This window comes from Anser brachyrhynchus, assembly GCF_964034855.1.
Source record: "Anser brachyrhynchus genome assembly, chromosome: 1".
Lineage (NCBI taxonomy): Eukaryota > Metazoa > Chordata > Aves > Anseriformes > Anatidae > Anser > Anser brachyrhynchus.
In genome coordinates, this window is record NC_137694.1 from 48,574,290 (window position 1) to 48,594,025 (window position 19,736).

General features: G+C 39.6%; 1 long non-coding RNA gene across 1 annotated transcript in view; it reads left to right on the forward strand.

Annotated features, from left to right (window-relative positions):
- Positions 1–4,718: 4,718 nt before the first annotated feature.
- The window catches only part of LOC308187524, a 42,351-nt gene continuing 27,333 nt past the window's right edge, over positions 4,719–19,736 (forward strand). Inside the window, exons 1-3 of the long non-coding RNA XR_013944760.1 lie at positions 4,719–5,042; positions 5,129–5,202; positions 8,264–8,387. This is a non-coding gene — a long non-coding RNA (uncharacterized lncRNA). The remainder of the gene's footprint in view (positions 5,043–5,128; positions 5,203–8,263; positions 8,388–19,736) is intronic.

The window sequence follows — 19,736 nt, forward strand, 5'->3', positions numbered from 1 at the left end:
TGAACAGAGAATGTCTAAGTGGAGTTCATTGCAGTGGGGCCCATTGACTGTAACTCAGTCGGATGGAAACATTTCGGTATTAAGTATGTCTGTCCAGTATCAATTTTACAGGATGCCAGTAGTTCTCATACATCAGTATTAATACTAACTGTAAACACTGTGTAGTGTTTACCATGGAGAATAAATGATTACTTTTGCTTGTATGGCTTGCAAGATCAACTTCTCTATGACATTGCTATAATAGGAGCTTTTATTTCTGGTAGGCGTCATGGGAAATTTTGCATGTTTGATTGTGTCCTAGTATAGGCAAAATAAATGGCATCTGTAATTGATTAGTTTCTTATTTCTCTTTGCATAAATAATCAGTTGCTACTTTATGGCTGGCATTGGCTCTTCTGTTATTTCAACAGAGCCCACATTTTAGTATGTACACATCATCGCAGTGTTTGAGTGCCCTCCTGTAGTCTGTTGGCTAGTCTGCCTGCGTATTTGTCGTGTACTTGCTCTATTATCCTCTCCTTAGGAGGAGTGCAAGAATGTTTCATTTGGTGCTGGTGCATCAAAACTACAAAACTGCATAGGAATGTGCAGATTTCAGTAACCCTTTCATCAGAAGGAGCTTTTAATGACCATTTGAGAATCCCCATTGCAAACCAGACAGCTTGGCTCCAAGACGACCTTGATGAGCAGGGTACACACAGTGGAGACAGTATCAAGGTAGTGGTATGAACTAGTCTGCACTCAGCTTCAGTCTAGATCTCCTGCATCCTAGGGAAGGGTATCACATAGCAAGCTAATAGTCATGGGATATGTTGTGATTGAAGTATTCCATTCTGAGCCAGGTGCTCTTTGGTGGAGAGCAAGAGAACGAAAGAGTCTGAAAGGCTGAAGACCTTGTGGCACTTCCGTAAGCTGAGGGAAAGTAGCAAATGAGATATCTCTTCTTAATCTTCTCTGTGGTTCAGCACTGGATTGTGTTTAGGCTAATCTTCTTCCTTTTTCTTCGGAGAGTTTCAAACTCTCTCTCAAAAAAAAATAATTAAATCAGAATCAGTACATTCCGACAAAATTCCTTATCCATTGGATCAGTGAACAGCAGAAAACCACAGTCTTTTCAAAGAACTCTCAAATACCCTGAAGCACCAGTTAGTTTTCCAGCAAGATAGTTTAATTGCTGGGACTGCAAAAAGCAAAATCCTAGTCTGAAACATAGGCAATGGTTTACCATTTCTGGTATAGCTGTCCTTTTGATTTGTACCGATGCACAACCTATAAAGCTACTTCAGCATGGTGTCTGCTGGGTGTACCTGCTGGACTAGTAAGCATGTGGTATCAGCATATGAAACCTCACTGACTCCTCAGTTAAGTCCACATTTTTGGCGTTTAACATCATTTCATTAGGCACTCCCAGACATTCACAGCCTTGTATTTACATTGTTCAGTACAGATAATGGTGTAAATTGATGTTGTCTAGTTTTGAGTAGTGACTAAAACCAGTTGTGAAGATAACCAGTGTCAACTTTTTGACTGTAAAGTATTAATCCATCCAGTTAATACAGGAACCTGGCAGGAAATATGAAAGACAGTGGAAATCCAAGACCTTTTCTGCATGAGGAGATGTAGCTGGCAGTCTGTTGGCACAGTGCAGCTAGTGAGTTCTTTTGGCAGAATGCATTCACATTTGTCTGCTTCTGTTGGCAGTATACTTCATGGCTTCAGATTGTATTGACAAAATATATGTAGCAGTAACTGTGTCTGTAGTGCTCCGCAGTGCTTGTCTCAAAGCCAAAAGCATTAACTATTCATTCTGCACTTGTTAGAGCATTGTTAGAGCTAAATCCGGGGACACATGAAAACATATGATTGTCCAGCAGGAAAAATACTTGGTAGTGTTGGAGCTTTAAAGCTCATTCAGAAGTGTCCTGACTGCTGTGTGGATAGGCTGTGCGCCTGGCTAACTCAGTTGCCTGTGCAGATAAGATGGTTCCTTGATCTTCCTTGGGCAGCTATGTTGCTGCTTGCTGTTGCTGTTACAAGACTCGCAATGGGAGGGAGTTTATCTCACCAATTTAGGAAAGATGGCTTCTCTGGTCTGTTTCTTTCCCATTTACCACGTAGACTATTCCACATAGTAAGTCATACTCTCCAGATCCATGTCAGTCCCCCCAGTAGGATCTGGTAGCTTTGAAGTCCTAGAATATCTTTGGGTGTCCGTGACTCCCCCACCCATCTAGGGCTCAGTGTGGAGGAAGCCTGGTTGCCCAGTAGTCTGGAAGCTACAGAAACTTTAACAGCTACAACAAAAGGTCTCTGAGAGGGCTGAATGTATGCCACAGGCTTACTGGGTGGAGTTCATCTTACTAAATGCAGGCAATTCCTCGTCTGGTCTTCATTTATTGTGTATGGAGGAAAATAGGCATTTCTAGGGCTTTTTTTAATTTTTATTTTTTCATTTTGCAGAACAATTTATCTCATCCTAATGTCACTAAAATAAACCAGATGAATCACTCCCTAAATGCCTGTTTTCTCCATTCATTTTAAAGGAGGCCTGAGATGACTCTTTCAGCTCTAACTGTGTGTGAGGCAGCTGACTAAAGCTGGTTGTAATGGGTTGCCTTTTATTTTAGTGGCAGCAGGCCAAGACATAACTTGCATTGCTTGGGGGAACTGGTTTAGTCTTCCCAGCTTTTTGCCCCTGGTTTTCTCAGAGGGACTGGAAATGGAGCAGGGAATGCACAGAGTTGTGCTATTTGAAAGCTGTTTGTCCTGGTTAACAGTTCTTCATTGTGTAGCGATTGCTCCAGAATAAAGTGTCAAATTTATCTATGCCTAAAGTCTTCAGTGTTTTAACCTGTCTTCCTGAGTTGAGTCTTTCAGTGTTAGGAAAGTAGACTTCACACAGTCAGATGCACAGTAGGTATTTTTGGAGAAGATGCTACTGGCTGATTATCTCTGTTTCCAGGATTTGAACAGCTACACTGTGCCCTGCCTAATTTCTGAAGTATTGGATTTCACTTTCTCAAGACATCTTGTGTGTTTTCTTCTGTTTTCTTAGAGAAGTGCTGATAGCTCTTCATTTCTTAGTTTTTGGAAACAATGGGCTAAATGAATGAAAGTAAGTATCTAAGAATCAAGCTGTTGGGATCTATTTACCTTGTGCTGTAGGACAGGGATATGGGAAAACAGATAAGTGGGACAGGCAGTGTGAGAGGTAGCTACAGCAGAAAAGGAAGGAACAGATCCCACTTATGTTTTCCGTACAAGATGTACCTGCTGAATTTATTTAATTTGAGTCTGTGTGACCACCAACAGTACCGTACCCCATGTTGTTCATTGGATTTCAGATTTTACAAGTGAACATTAACTGCTAGATGTTAGACCCTGTATTTAAGATCGAAAGTTTCAAGCACTTGTATTTGCAGAAATTACAAACCTGAAAGATCGAAGCAGAAAGCAACAAAGCTATAAATATATTTTACAAATCTCTCAACTTCTCAAACAGTCTTGGGATTTTTGGTTAAGTTCGATGCTTTTGAATGTAATGATTGGTAGTATCAGTATCTGCTGTTCTGCTTTCTTTCCGTTGCCATTCAGAACTTCAAGTAACAAAATAATTTACAAATACCCAGTATGTATTTTGAAATTATGTTATTTGCTCATCTGCTGTTAGATTACCTCAACAGTTTTCAGAGAAGGAGTTGAATATAGTCACTTATTACAGCTGATATTTAGGAGCTTTAAACTGGTTCCAGTTCAAAGCAGAAGTCAGTAGGAATTAGGGCTATGGCAATAGGAGCAATTTTGTAACCTTAATGACCATGTAAAGCCTTTTCTTCCCTGATATCCTACTGAGTTCTTGTGGCAATACTACAAGCAGATTGTATAATAGACTTTCAGGGACTTTGCTATGTGCATTTTGAAAACAGTATCAGAGTATGAGCACCCTGATTTGAGCTCCCTTGTATGAAAAGTTTACACCTAGTTTCAAGACCTAAACATTAGAACTGTATGCTTAGACATTAAACACAACGTTTTCACTATATAGGATTCACCCAAGGGTGTGTCATACCCTTGAGAATCCAGTAACCAGGTCAAAGTCTCACTGGTGTTTAGAATACTGGGTTTGCAACATGCCTGTTTGAACTCCTCTCTTCTGCCAGACGGAGGAATTTGACATACTTCTGCTTGCTCTTTCTGGGTTCCTTTATCAACAGAGTAGCATTGGATATACACATGAAAATGTATTTTCAACTTACTTCTGTGAAGCAGGGCTTAAATTAAAAGGGTATTTCATGACATGACTGAGGAAAGTGTGTGACTTTTTCAAATCTTAAAACTTGGAAACTTCAGATTTGTATGTGCTAGAGTTAGCCAACTTATTGTTAAATCAAAACATGATGTAACATGAATTTCTGTTTGTTAGCAATCTTTCTGTCTTTTCTACTTGCTTTTCATTCTGAGTTCTTTATGTAAACTGTGTTGAAATAGTTTTTCAATCAAACTTTTAAGAATGTTTTCAATCTTACTTTTCCATGGTTTGTTTTTCAAATATGGAATTTTAGCATTTCAGCTGTAGAGTCTAAAGACAGTGTTAGCGGTTGTGACTTTCTGAGTCAGTTGAAAGACTTGACAAAAGAATCAAGAAGCAAAAGAGCCTCAAAAGTTGCATTTTTAAATTGACTCTGTATTTAAAACCGCATTATGTTTTTCTCTTTCAGTCCCTGGCTTGACCTGAAACCTCTGTAAATTATTGTTAACTGTATCAGAAGATTCTGTTTAGAAGTAAGAAATGTGGAGGACTATAACAACAGCAGTATAACTGAGACTTCTTGTATATATGTGAATGTAGTGGTCAGCTATTACTTGATGCTGCCACTTTTTCGTGGTGAAGATCTGATGTCATCTTCCAAGTGACTTACACAATCAGCAGTGCAGAGGTGTGAGGGAAACTCTAGCTGGCAGCAGACAGAAAAGATTTCTGGAAATTGAACTTTTAGAAAAATAACTCTTCTACATACTGCTGCTCTTCCATAGTCTCTAAAGTGAGTTAATAAGGAGGTAAATATTTGTCATTAATACTATTGCCAGATGTGCTTTTACTAACTTTTGAGTTATTGTTGTTTTTCAGATTGCAGAAATGGAAGGGTGAATTTGCAAAGTTGACAAGAACTATCACCTACTGTTCTGATAAAGGAAAGTGAGGTATGTTGGGCTGGCATAACCAATGCTACTGAAGTATGTTGAGACTGAAATTTAGAAATGATCTATTCCTGTACCCATACATTATAGTTCACGCCAGGCAGTTTGTATTAGTATGTGAATGCCATTTTTAGGAGTAACTTAAGGAAGCCACCTGACTTCACTCTGTCCCTATTCTCCCATGATATTACCTTCTTTAGTTCTGTCAATCACAAGAAAGTACTATATCTCACAATGAAGATATTCACATGGCAATCACCTTATGACTCCATCTTACCTAAAAATACTCAAATTAGCCTTAATTAATTAACTCCAGTCAGATACTACTACCCGTGTAGATTCAGTAGCAAAGAAGAATTCAGCACATTCACTTTCTGAATTTGCTTCTCAGGCAGGCTTTGCAGTTTGCACCAAGTTCTGTAGCTTCAGTGCTACATTGCTCACAGTCTGCATATTTGGGCATACTTTCATAAGATACAGTCACACCTTGCTGGAAATCATGGCAGGCATGCCCTATTAGACTATACAGCAGCAAGCAGAATAAGCTCCTGTCATGGTTTCCATCTCGCTATAACTTTGAGATGCTTAATATAGCTCACATGTTATGTGATTTTTTTTGTGTGTCTGGAGTTTTATGGAAGGAAGACCAGTTTTATGGATGCACGTCCAGGTTCCAATGGCATAAAACTAGACATACTTGAACACTGAAGTTAAATTTTGAATGTGTCAGCAAAGCAATACCACTTACGTTAGTGGTTAGAAAGAGACAGTTGGGGCTAAATTTTGAGGTACACGTCCAGGACTGTTGACTACTGCAAAATTAATAAGCTTTTAACTATGCAGCTGAGGCACTCATTGTCTTTCCTGCCATTGGCATTGTACTTTATAAAGAGATCTGTCTGTAACATTTGTTGCCTTAGAATAGTGAAGATACTTGTGTTCAGGAAGGAAGCACAGAATGAACAGTATTGAAAAGCTATCAACCAAAAGTTTAATAGCTGCTTAAGGCACATGACTAATAGTCTAAATTAATTAACATGGATGACCTTTTTAAATTGGAAAGTCTCTTGCTGACTTCTACACTTAACCCTGTTTTCTGAACTGAGTGCTATTAGATAACCAAGAAATTTTTGAGGATACTACCAAGTGTTGTTGAGAATTTTGCACTGAACAATCACAGATAAATTAGAAATATCCATGTGTTATGATAAAGCATAAGATGCAAAAGGTGTTGAGTGCCAGTAGTTTGTGAGCCAGAACATTTATAAGGTGCTGTTCCAAAAGAAACTAGTAGCAGCTTAATAGTATTGGAGCCATTTTTCTTAGATGTGATCCTCAATTTCAAGACCTTACTTGGATCTATGAGATACTTGAATCCAAGAGTTAATGATGTTGGCCACAGCAATATTTACTTAGAAAATAATTTCTAAAAGAAGTTTAAGGGGAAAGAACCTGGATCGTCTATGCTATAAACTCAAAGACTTGGGATGAGATACTCCTCATATAATCTTATCTAATTAGAGGATACAAGTTAGTCATCTGGGCTCTCTTTGTTGCAAATAATGTAAAGTAAATGGGCTGAATTGTCCTCCAGAGGTGTCATTCCTTATAGATCCTTATTTTAGGACAGGAAGAATTATCCCACTGAAGCCTCAGAACCCCTCCCTTTAGTACAGAGTCTACACCTAGTTAGAACAGGCACTTAACTTCCACATGGCTAGACAGATACTTCAGGACAGATAAGCCCCACCCCTAGTAATTAAATTAGCATTTTTTAACTGTAAGAAATGCTAAGCAGTAGCCACCGTAGGAATTTCAGTGTCTTCTCCCAGAAAAGGGAAGGGTTCTATTTTTTAGGATAGGTTTTTACAATTTGTTCAAATACATTTTTTTTCTTCCTATTATTACTATTATCATTATGTTTATAGGATATATGCAGTGGGAAATGTAAGACTTTACACTGGGCATAGCATGTGGAATATAAATGGCGAGGGGGCATCATTCCATTTGAATGTTTTTTGCATCCAGTTTTGCTCTATGTTCTGTCAGTTAAAACAGTTTCCTAGGGATTTTTTCCTAAGTGAATAGGCCAGATTATTGGATCACTTTATACTTTGACTTCCTCCTACTTCTGATCCCAATTTAATAACATATTCCCTTTTCTTGGCCTGCCACCACTTAGGGCTTCCTCATGAATGGGAGGACTGATGAGCAGTGTTTGTTCTGTTAATTTCACCAAGCAACACAAAACCAGACATGTGGAGTTACGTTTTGGTCCCATTGAACCCTGTAGCCGTGGATTTTAGTGGTATTAGAATTTCACTTGTGGTATGTTTACAGTCACACTGAGTTTTCTTTTCTCTGCGCTTCTGCCCTGATGTGTTGTTGTGTTTGTTTTTTATTTTTTATTTTTTTGTTGAACAAGAGGAAGTGGTTACCCCTTTGCTTAGGTCAACAAATCTGAATAGGGATTTGTTCTGATTAGAGTTACTGCTGTAATATGTGATGACACAGTCTAACAGAGTACCAACCTAGGGTTATTTACTGCACCAAGTTTCTCACATATGATGGGAGTCTGGGGGAAACAGGTTGTTGTTCTGACAGATGATTTGACATCAAACTATTAAAACTGTCATTCAGGCCTTACTTGAACATGGAGCTAATCAAGCAGATACTGTTTTTCTTGCCATTAATTCACTAAAACTGTGAACACCATTGGAGAGCCACTGTCAGCTTAGATCAAGCATCTGTCAGAATATTTTACTTGCCACTGTGACTGTCTGGTGGTGCTTTTACTTGGGGAGTTAAAAGAACTTTATCCCCACTCCCCTCCCATTAGCACCTTCTGGTGTAGTCCTTATCACACGGTGGGACACAGTCATGTGGCTGCGTGAAGCCTATCGATATCTGAAGCACATGCATCCAGTACTGGTTATGAGTAAAAACTAAAATGACTTGTTGAAACCAAGGGATTCAAGTGCGTGAGCAAAGGTCAGGGGAGAAGGGAAAACAAAACCAGTTGTTAAGTTGTTCAGGTATTTAATAATGTTTTCATTATTAACAGGAAAAAGGGAAGAATTAATTATACAAAACGGAGCCTCATGTTTGGAAGCTGTACTCTGCAGGCAGAGTTCTGTTGACTTAACCAGATGAAATTCCTGTGGAAAGCCTTCTCCTTTGCCAGTCGAGTAAGTCTAATAACCTTTCAGGCTAAAACAAACTTCTAAGGATTTGTAACAACAACTTGCTATGGTACTACAGAGACAACAGCACGTCCATGAATTGGAACTAGTCATCTGACAGTGCCCATTTGTCTGACCTACTTTCTGTTTACGCTCTGTAAGGAACCACAAGAAGCAAATTTGAGGATAAGAGAAAAAGGGGGAGTTGGAGGGACAGATGAGAGAGGCAGAATGTTAAGTAAGTTTCATGTGTTTTGAATCTCATATTTTGTAACCAGGAGAAAACATGAGTGAGGGGGAATGACGAAAGAATACTACTGTCTGACGAAACATAAGCCCAGAGGAGTGATCCCTTTCTCTTGGCTATCATCAGTAGCTGATGTGGGGACAAATGGGTCTGAAAGGTCATTGCAAGGATCTCACTGCTTCCTACCTAAGGTGGTTGGAAAAATAGTCTGTCTTTGAAAAGCTTTTTGCTTAGGTGGTTGTGTTCCTCTTGCCAAATGTCCCCAAAACAAGGATGGTAGAGTGTGTGTCAGCGTGTCAGTCATCCCAGCCACCGGTTTGGTTCGCAAGGTGGGTTTTGTTTATCTGCCAGGTGGCGAGGTGGAGCCACTAAGGCGTACTGTGCCCCACTGCTCTGTGCAGCTGAGTGCTGCCTTTTTGGTCTCACTGATCCTGTACCTGACGCTTGAGCCCATGTAGCGTGAACTACTAAGCCACATTCTCAGTTAGCAGTTGTGACAAAATCTTATAGGAGGTGGATTTGCAACATTTGGGTTATAAAAGGTGATGATCGGTGGATTTTTGAAATCCCTGTACTTTCTTACTGTGGCAAAATATCTGTTCAGCTCAGAAGCAGGAAGTGCTGGACACTTTCTTTTCCTATTGAATTGAAAAGTCAAGACATTTTCACTTAATAATTGTGCCCTTTACCCAGGCTTTGAAATTCCTTGTGAGAAATATCCGTGGCTACTTGTTAACCTGCTGCAAAAACTATTAAAAATCTTACTGAGGCTTGGAAGTTTACTATTAATACTAAAGCAGCCTACTTTGCAGCTCTGCCAACACAATGTACATCCTGATCTGCCCTGGCTTCTGACATTCAGGAAAATGATTAACTTGTAAACTTGTATGGTTTTCCTCATGAATGAATTCTGCAAGAGATACATGTGTAAGTACAGCTTCAGTGCGTAGTCAAGGTAAATATGCAAACGTTCAAAAGCACCATTGTGTTCTCCAAAATATTTACAGGTCAGATAAATAAAGTTATGAAAAACGTGGATTCCAGCAGACCTGTGCATGAAGGGAGCCCTTGAAGTCTGTGTGGGCTGTGCACTTGCATCTGGCGCAGTACATAGCCCTCAGTTATGAAATAATTAGGCAATAAGACACAGTGACAATGTGAACATACTAATTAGTACACTGAGCAGTGCTTATGTGATGACAGACCTGTTTGTTGATCAATGTGCCAGAGCTAAAAGCGTGAGCTGTGCCAGTCATGTAAGATGCAGAAGTTCTTAGAGCAGGCAGCTGGAACAGTTTGTGTTCCTTCTGGATATCCCAGGGCAAAATGTGTTTGCACATTGGGAGAGCTAGAGTGCAGCCCACACTCCCTTCCCTTGAGGGGTGCTGCCTGTCTCTACCATTCCTTCCTCTCCCTTCCCCACCTACCCAATAGAAACACTGACTTTGTTGGGAAATGTGGAGGCACTGGTTCCCAGCAGCAGTTCCTATAGTCATGTAAAGCCTGGCTTATTACAGGTCAGGTTTTATCTGACAGTTTCTTTGAGGCATTCTCTTGCTTCGTTATTTGAACTGCTGTTGTACTTTAAGTATGTGAGAAGTGATAACCACAGCTTTGCTAGCTTTCACATCTTGGATAGTGAAGTGCTTGATAATATAGCAGCTTTCATGAAATCTTTAAAAACCTGAACTTGAGACTAGGCTATAGAAAGTCTACAGAGGTAAGAAGGAACAGTAAGCAAGGGCAGCCTGGGAGAGATGGAGATTTCCACCTTGTAGAACACCTAAATCATCTGAAGCTGTTAGCATTTACAGGTTTTTATAAGGCCTTTCTATAATTGGTTGTTGCATTTAGACTAACCTACAGCAGTTAAACAGGATCAATGTGCTAACTGACAGTCTTGGGAGCCAAAGGATGTCTGGATGTGGGGACAAGTGCTTCCTCTAGTGACTAGAGGTTTCTACATCTGAGTAGAACAGGTAGTGTTGTATTCTGTACTGTAGCTTTTCTTTATGGGTCAAGAGAAGCTGCTTTCATGAGGTGACATCTCTTTGTTTTCTTTTTCAGTTCAGGCTGGGTTGAAGTGAAATGTGGACTAAAACTTTATATACTAGTTGCACTTTTTAATGTGCCTGATGCTGCCTTAGACATCTAATGGTAATACTAGCACTCAGCAGTGGGAAAGAAGGCAGAGTCAGAGGATGATTCTGCTTCATTTGCATCTATCAGTTAAATGTCTTTGCACAGCAGATAATTTACATCTCTTTCCATGACATTAACTCTGCACTGCAGATGCAGAATCTCTGCCATGAAGCTGTCCTATTGAAGCTTGAGTTAATGAATACAAACTGAAAGGGTCTGACCCTGTCTCAGCACTTTTCCCGATTGGAACCATGGCAATCTATAACCAAAATTTGGTGGTTTATATGATGAAAAAAGTGTAAGAAACCGATGCATTACATTTGTAACAATCATGTGGTCTTAGATGTGTACAAGAAAGACTAATTTATTTTTTTTTTCATTTGTATTCATATTGTTATGCCTTGAGTTCATCCTAGTGCCTTGATTCCATCCAGTAAACTCTTGCATGGCATACTGTTGATTTCTGAACTAGCAGCATCACACTGACCTGCTGAGTTTTATTAGCAAACACGGAACAATAACAGGTCAGGACCCTCCTTCTGCTTTCCTAACAGAAGGCCTCTTTATTAATGTATTAAAAACATCTTTTAAAAATGTAAAGGAAACAAAGAAACCAAAGACCCGTTTTCCTCCGGAAGTGACATGAAAAGCAGTGACAAAGGGGAGGTCCCCTCTTGTGCTAAAAGCACAGGATCGGTCACTTATGGCACTTATGGCCACTCTGTGGTAGTAATGGGTCATCTTTACAGGCAGGAGTGGACATAGTGGGAGACTGGCTGTGGAATTTCTGGGCATTGGTCTTTCCACTAACTGGTGATGTGTGAGAAACACCTGGCAAAATTCCAACAGGGAGAGCTCATAGCCTCTTTTCACTCACCTTATTTCTCCTTTCTCATGTAGGACTGAATGAGTATGATCCAATCTCTGTCTCTGCCCTGCTTTTCCTTTGGTGGGAGGAAAGCAATAAACAGTAGCTACCTAAAGGAACGGCATTTCACTATTCTTTTTAATCTAGGCTTGCAGATTAGACTAACTCAAACCACAAAAGAAAACCAAGATATACTGCCTGATAAAAGTGACCAATATTGACTTCTATACATATCATATCTATACAGATATTTCCGTGTTTGCTGATTCATACAAATTCTACTCCACAGCCACAGAGCTCTCAAACAATACCCCAAATGTGTTAACCCAGCAAGCAGCAGCTTGCCAGCTAAACCTGCTGAAGTCTCATGCCAGTCAGTAGGGGTTGGCTGCTAACATGCCATTTGGACTGTTCCTCAGCTAAAGTACTGAAGGTCATCATTCAGTGCAAAGCTGAGTGTTGGCAGACAGACAAAATAATACTAAGAGTTGGCCTTGCCAAACTAAGATGGGCTTGCAGAAAGGCCTTCTTATAAGACCCATCTAATGTGTATGGTCTCTTTGTCATCATTGGGTTATTCAGAATGAATGTTCTGAAGAAGGTCTGGAAGAAGATTATCTACAACGGACTCTTATTTTTTAAGTTTATCTTCCGGCCCATGGGGAGCCCAGCTGTGTATACAAGTGTCCAGAAACTGCTGCCAAGGTTTTGTTGGTCTAATCTAAGAAAAAGGAGCATTAGGTCAAACACTTATATTGCATCACTGTAAGGAAAATATTTATGAAGGCTTTATGTAAGATGTTTTATGCATGGTTGCTGTTTTTCTAAAATAGAATTTAAAGTAATTTGAAATGTTTCCCTAAGTATTGTAAGAAAATACAGCATATAATTAAAAAATAAACCACAAAACACTTCACAGTCATAAGAGAATTTCTTAGCATACGATGATGCTTAACTTCAGAATCTAGTAGTTTATGATGATCTTGATTTAGAAGCTGTTTCTCAGTAATACAGAATGTTTGCTGACTATGGTATAACCTAATGACATAGGTTGTCCCTTCACGCTTGACTCCTGTTGGTGCAGATGCATCTTGAGCATCTTGACAGTGAGTGACTGAGTCTACATCAGAAGAAATGAGTCACTGTATAAATTCTTGCATGCTAAAACACTCTTTCACCATATAATTCTATACTGGCTTTTATGTCAATAAGTTAAGCCATATGATGATAAGCAGGCTTAAAGCATTGATACTTCACCACTTCACAGCTAGCAGTGTTATGATTAAACTGGCTGCATGTAATGTTGGTGGCCAGGGGAGGAGCAGCAAAAAGCCTGTCAGTAAACAAACTTTATTAATAGAAATCTTATCACAAATGTCATGTGTTAATTTCCAAGGCTTAATTAGAACTTTTTATAGTTCAAACAGTATCAAATTTTGAGGAGCAATAACAACTAATAATGCCGTTTAGTTGTCATTTCCAACTATTTAATACAAGTTTCTGAAACAAAATGATTTCCATGGTTGCTGCACAAACTGACTTTGGTTCATGAATGTCAAGTACAACCACCTGCACTATGTAGAAGTATTTCCACGTGTTGTGATGATCTCAGATTTATAGGTCTCTTCTAAATGTGCAGCACTCCCAGCAATGTCATTGGCAGTTCCACACATAGAGGACAAGGATGGACTGGTTGGGCAGTGGACTAAAGTGAGAGACCTGCTGCAGGTTTCCTTCATTGATTCTGAGTTGGTCATTTAACCACTGAACCTTCACTGACTTGTGTCAAAGTGGATTGTGTCCCTGACTTTAGTGGAGTAGGAAGTGTCCGTGTTTGTGCCTATGCTGTGCATGAGTGGGCTGTGCTACTGAGAAACCTAAAGCAGGTTTGATCCATCACCCATTTCTCTGAAGCCACTGGATACCCCTTTGCTAAGTGTGTGTGGGTCTCTTAGGCTGCCTAAAAATCCCATTATCTGCTTTTGCAATGGATGATATATGAACTCACCTAGGAAGTGCTTAGCAGCTATACTGAAAGAAGGGTAGATAGGATAAATGTTGGTGGCCAGCTAAATGCAGCATGGTCACCGTGCCCATATGGTCTGTATACGTGTACATTTGGACCCATGCTAAGGGGAGATTAGATCCAAGATTTCTTTCCCAGTCTTCCCTGTATCTACCTCAGGTATGTAAGTGAATTTGAAAGTTAAACTAAGGCACACTTTTGAACTCGAAATGTTGTGTAGGTGTAATGTCTGTACTTGAATTCCCCATCATTAAAAATGGATGAAATAGGACATGGCTGCTATTTCTCTCTTTATGATATTACCACCTGTGTATTAAAATGAAAGGCTGAAATAGTTGAGTACTACCGTGACTGGGGTCATAAAGTATCATACACGATTGCGTTGTAGTTTTGCTTCTTGTTTCTATAGCAACATTCAGCCAAGAATCTCAAGGCTCTTCACAAGTATTCATGAATTAAACCTGTGAGGTAAGAGATGGTGATTATTCTTGTTTACAAATAAGGAAATGCAGAGGTTAAACTACTCGATCAAGGTCACACAACAAATCTGTATCCATGCCAGGAATAAAAAACAACTCTGTAGTCTGTGCTTTAGTCACCAGACTGATATTCTCTATTGGAAGGGCTGCACAGAGCTGAGAGGAAAGCCTTGTACAAAGTCTGCTGATTTGGTCATTTAAAATGTACATTCCAGCTCAGATTGCCTCACTGAAGTGACCTTATATTTTTATCTCTTTGTCCGTCTAAACTTTGCCCTTGTGAAAACATCATTATATCCAGTCAAAGCAGGAGTAGCATGATTTTGACAAGACTTTCGCAAATCTCTGACAAAGCAAAACTGAAGCCTATGCTAAAAAAGTATGACAATCTTTGCATGTATGGTGGCTAATCCTTCAATGGCAATTAGATAAACAGACCCAGAACATTCCTGGTTCATTTCAATGGCTACATAAACCAAACAAAGCAAACATATTTATGGGAAGAATAATTAGGTATTTTCTCTGGAGTTACCACAGAGATATTGCATTGTATGATAAATATGTGGGGACTGTTGAGAGACAAGTAAAATAAATAAACAAATAAATAAATGCCCACTCTTCTGTGTTTCTTTTTAAACCATGTGAAGGGAAAACCTGTAGAATCATAAACTTTTTTGGTACCCACTCTCTGCTCTTCCTTTTGTGCTTCATGCTTACCAGCACCAGAATATTGTAAATGGGGTATTAGAGGAGAAAAAGACACACCTCTTCAACTCCATCATCCCATTGGATGCTGTTTGTAGAATGAATGGGTAGAAAGTATGTTCTGTTAGAGCAAATATGCTCTAAGGGGATTCTCTTTTCTTGTCTGGGATGAATAGTATAAAATGATTTCTTGCTTCCTGACCTGTTAGGAATATAGATGTCTGACCTAAGGCATGATTCTTTTCTTTCTTCTAGATACTACAACTTACACTTGGTACATAGCTATTGGTCTGAATTTTGGCTATATCCTTGTGCTCATGCTCTTTGTTGTCTGTCTGGCTGCAACTGAGAATTTTACGCTGCTTGGAGGACAGGTTTGCTGCTGCTTTCTCGAGATTATTGGCTGTATTATAATTTTGCTGAAGAACACATCGCATGGGTGAATGGCAGTAATTTAGTGAGGAAAAGTCTTGGGAGAGCTGAGGATCATGTTTAGCAAATCTGATTTTAAAAGTTCACAGAGGTGCTTAACAGAAATGAGGCTTATTGGATCAGACTTATTGCAGGGACGAAGCAGGGATGGAATAAGGACACAAATGGGGAAGATCAGCAGTGCCACCCTGAAAGATAAGCACTGCTGGAACTATAGTCATATATATCACAGTTTGAATGAAATTTTCACGGCTTTTGAGAAGTCCCACTTAAATGAGCATTAAAATCCATAAAGACTGAAAGGATAAAGTGTCAGTGTCACATAAGGTCTGATAATCAATCTGCATTTTCATCACAGTGTCGAGTGACAGCTGCACCTCAGCTGCCACTGTTCCCTCTGAGCTGGGCTGTCAGAGATGGTGATGACTGCAGATCTTGCTCAGTGTCAGTTTGCAGTGTTACTTCCCAAAATGTTTGGTTGATTTCTCAAGCTTTTTACTAGCTTTTATATGAAAATTTTATAGCAGTCAGACTTGCTTGTGAATTTGCATATAGCTAATCCAGTCAGTATTACCACTCCTCAGCTTGCATTAAAAAGGAACACTTGAAAGTACAATATCTCTCAATACAATATCTCACTTTAGTAGGTACAGGGCCACATTTGTCATCTGACTTAGATTAGTTGAGGATACAGGTATATTTTTTGCAGGTCAGCGAAAATTTAATGGGAGAAATGTAGCAATAGGACCTAAATGAAGCTTTGACTCTCTACTTGCCGGTCTCTGGCTCAGATCATTAGTTCATTCTTTTCTAAAACTACAGATCTTTACAGTCTATAAATACTTAAGTGGGAGTACCTCAAAGAAGTAAAATTACATTTTTTGTATTAAAATAATCCAGTGATCTTTAAATGTATTTTTTAAAAATTTATTTTTTTTTAGAGAAGATAGCTACATCTGTTGTATATAGTTTAGCTTTGCTTCCACAGATTAGAGATGAAACAACCCACTGTAATGAGATTTATGGGGAGGCCTACCATTAGGTCTTTCGCCTTCTGTCCTGCTGGTTATAAAGGAAGAAAATTGTAGTTGCTGTGTTGTCTGCATGTTGCATCTCCAGGGGAAGATGGGCAGTTCTGGAAGTGCCAATCACTTGATAAGTGGAATCACCAAAGTGATTGGTTTCACTCCCTGTGAAATGCAAGTGCCCTGTGTTCCCTAAACTAACCTGAAGTTTCTCCTAACATTGGGCAAGGTTTAAGGGTGGGGTAAAATGAATCATATAAACTCTTAGTTGCATATGGAAACAGACGAATACCTGACAAAGGCAGGACTCTAATAGTTGACTACAAGCCAGTGTCAAGTTATGATCTTCTGTGTCTAGCCAGCCCACAGAGTTGTGAAGTCTGCTGGAGAGAGAGGTTCCACAGATTATATAGCTGGGGTACTGGTGGCTTGTCTTTGAGGCGTTCTTCTAAATGTCATTTGAGTGGCCACCCAAACTCATCTATACGTTGGCAGAAGCTTCCCCTTTTGAACTCTAATTACTCACAGAAGATCCTAGTCAGGGTAAATGCACCTCTATTATTTTTCTGCAGCCTTTCCACAGCCTTTTCTGCAGCCTTTGTGATGCTCAACCAAATGAAGGAATTAAACTTATCTTGCTACTTATGAAATAGAATCTATCACAATATAACTTTCTCATGCTGTATTGTGTCGGTGTCTTTCCTCAGTTGACAAATGATAGTATGCGAGGAAATGGCTTCCAGTTGTGAATGGGGAGGTTTAGATTGGGCATTAGGAATAATTTTTTCACAGAGAGGGTGATCAAACATTGGAATGGGCTGCTCAGGGAAGTGGTGGAGTTCTCGTCCCTGGAGGTATTGAAGAGACATGTGGACATACCACTAAGGGATACAGTTTGGTGATGGAACTTGGTAGGTCTGGTTGATGGTTGGACTTGGTGATCCTGAAGGTCTTTTCCAGCCTAGATGATAGCTGAAAGTGCTTTTCTGAAATGCATCCATGAAGCTAAAGGTCTCTCAAACAAGTATAGGAGCCAATTCGTTGATAAATTGGGTCCTTTCTTCCTGTCCAGATTTGTGTTTTTCTGGAATGATTCGTGAGATAAACTCTGAATTATCATAGCAACTTTAGTGCAAAACTTTTATACTATATCTGTAGAGAGTTGTTGTGAAACTTTATTAGCAATAATAAGGAACACAAGCTTGTCTCATCTTTATGTAGGGACTAAACCTTGTAAGTAAGAAGACAAACTTGAGAACAGTGGTGATTTTGGAATATACCACACAGTCCCAGCTGCCTATTATTTGTATTGATATTTTTTCTTTTCTGGTAGAGCAGAGTTCAGTAGATTAATAGAACCTTTCTATTAGATGAATGCACCAGATTCCCATCTTTCTCATGTCTGGTAACACCTCCACACATAGTCTTATTTAAATGAACCTGATAGACTTGCCAGAAGCAAAATACTGTCAGGCAACATGTGGCCTTTAGAGAGAAACTAACTGAAGAAATTCTACAGTCAGGAGGTCGCTCACTCAGTTGTTGACACAACTGTTTGGGGACTGTGAACTGGATCAGGGAACCAGGTAAGGTTAAAAATAATGCAAACAAAAAGGAGGCAGGAGAAGGTACCAATTTATTTATGGGGAAAGAGGGGGGGGTTTGTAGTTCTTTGCTGCTCTGACCGGTGCTTTGCAGTGGCTCTACTCCCGTTCTGGGCAATGGCTTCAGTATTTGTCAGACCATTCTGAGAGCTCATTTTGCTCACTACATAGAACAGCAGAAAACTATTAATCCTATTCCCCCCCCCCCATTTTAGCCTGTTAAAGTAGCTCAAAGGCGGGTCTGGTGAGTACCAGAGCTAGCAGGAGATCCAGTGAGTACCAGAGCTAGTAGGAGATAAACAACAGAGGTATGATCTCCTGCTTATAGGTTCAAGGAGCTGTTAGTTTAGCTTAGTGTACCTCTGGAAACCCTGTGCAAATAACTGTGTCACTACATGTGGGGTGGGAGAGAGCTCCAGTGCTGATCAAAACAAGTGACTGGAAGAAGGGGAAGAGAAAAATTCCATTACCAAAATGCCCTGTATAATGAAACTGAGGTTTCAGCATGAGATAGAAAGGCAGCCCTTGTTCTCCTGTATTAGTGTACAAACCAGGAGATAAGGGTTTGAGAAAACTAAGGGAAACCTAAAGTGCCTTATTTGGAACTAGTTGTAGGACTAGTAAGAAATATAGAATTGAGTATGAAATAACAAATGGAGATTGCAAAGTAAATGGATATTTTTCCCTTTAAAAACAATTATCAGTGGAAAGATAAAATTCAGATTTGCTTATGGAATGATTCTTTATCTTATCACTGCCTAGAAAATCATTTATTTCTGATTTTAATAACTGATTCCAGATAACATCATGGACAGGTGACCAGACAGCCAGCCGTTGCTGGTTTTCACTACATGCATTCTGCGTGTAGATCTTGTTCTTCTATCTCTGATGATCTGTCTTCGCCCCCTAGGGACCATCACCAATGGACCAGCTGCATGATTTAAATTCATAGCACTTAAGCAAACTAAATTTCTCTCCTGTTACAGTCATGTCTGCTTAATTATGGGAAGCAAACTACCCCCAGCACACTGAACTGAGTTAGGAGTGTGTGGATGTAACTAGGACTTTTTCAGTCCTGCAGATGTAGCACATTGTCAGTAAAAAGAAAGTATTAAACTCTGAGGTTAACAGACACCAGTTTAAGTTAGTGACTAAAATGCCATGGCTAGTTTATGTCTGCCTGGTGCTGTTCAAAGTGAACACGTGGCTTTAATCTGGTTTTCAAGGACAGGGTTTAATTAAGCTCACTACTGCCTATGCCATTGCCACAGTCCATTTATGATCAGTATTTGTGCTGGTGATTTCATTCAGAAGTTAAAGACTGGACATGTCTGAAGGAGACATTCAACTTGTTTTATGGATAGAGAACATCATTCCTCAGTTAGCTGTGTTTCCCATAATGCTAATTTCTGATTATTTGCAATGCACATTAAAGACAAATGATGAAATATGACCAGACATGTTTTGAAAAAAACAAACAACAACAAAAAAACACCACCAGAACATTGATACACAGAAATTCACCACAAGAACATGATTTGATGAGAAAGGATGTTGACAGCAACACAGCGTTATGGGAGTGCCCACCCTTCCTAGTGGTGCCAAAAACCTGGCTTGTGTGAAGGCGTTATTGGTAATGCAGATCAGCTCCTTGATCTGTTGCTCGGTGTAACCCCACAAAGACTTGCACTGGCACAACCAAAGAGGGGCAGAGCAGGAAGGAACAGCTGTGTGTACTCGTTTGTGCCTCTGAAGGTCTTTTGTCATCAGCCTACAGACAGAGAACTATGAAAGTAACTTCTTTATCCACCTTCAGCTTTCATCTAA